The 932-nt window shown below is 33.2% G+C and overlaps 1 protein-coding gene across 1 annotated transcript in view; it reads left to right on the top strand.

The window, feature by feature from the left end:
- Positions 1-932, top strand: part of LOC106867258 (acyl-CoA dehydrogenase family member 10) — a 49638-nt gene that overhangs the window by 15663 nt on the left and 33043 nt on the right. The gene's annotated exons all lie outside the window — the stretch shown is intronic.

Below are 932 nucleotides of genomic sequence, written 5' to 3'. Positions count from 1 at the left end.
ACACCGTGTTTTTCTCCTTGTCTCCGTATTCTTTCTGTTGAAGAGCGTAGCTCGAAACGTCAAAGACTTTCCGTATTCCCGAGCGTCATACTAATATATCCTTTTGTTATTTACACCACCTGTCCTCGTCTGTTGTTATTATTTGTATATTCTCCCATATATATATATATATATATATATATATATACATACACACATACACAGACACACATATATATATATAGACACATATACACGCACACACAAACACATATATACACACATACACACACACATAGATAGACACACACACATATACACATTTACGCACACACACACATGGTGGTGGATGTATGTGATAGCGGTGATGGTGGTTGTAGTAGTGGTGGTAGCAGCAACTTCTTCACCCTGCCAGATAAGGACAAGTTGCGGCTGGGAGTGGTAGTAGGGGCTATGTCATTGAGCTTTGCCCCTTGATATTTATTGAAACAGCAGTTAACCTGTTTCTAACCCTGTTCAACAAGGGTGATAGTAATCTCTCCTACCCTCTCCCCACCTATCCCCCCACCACCCATCACCACCATTACTCCTGCAGAAAGGTGGTAGTGGTGGGGTGTCAGTAACCACTTGGTGGTTGCATGGTATGAACACTTAGCCTAAAGTATTCTCCCACCATCTTTAAATGCCTTTTCACCTTTGTTCTTCCCATAGATATCACCCCAATAACATTGCAAGCAAGCAATAATAATAATAATAATAATAATAATAATAATAATAATAATAATGATAATAATAATAATAATAATAGTAATAATAATAATAATAATAGTAATAATAATAATAGTAATAGTAATAATAATAGTAATAATAATAATAATAATAGTAATAATAATAATAATAATAATAGTAATAATAATAATAATAATAATAATAATAGTAATAATAATAATAAT

This window comes from Octopus bimaculoides, chromosome 30, assembly GCF_001194135.2.
Source record: "Octopus bimaculoides isolate UCB-OBI-ISO-001 chromosome 30, ASM119413v2, whole genome shotgun sequence".
Taxonomy (NCBI): domain Eukaryota; kingdom Metazoa; phylum Mollusca; class Cephalopoda; order Octopoda; family Octopodidae; genus Octopus; species Octopus bimaculoides.
This window is presented reverse-complemented; position numbering and strand designations above follow the sequence as displayed.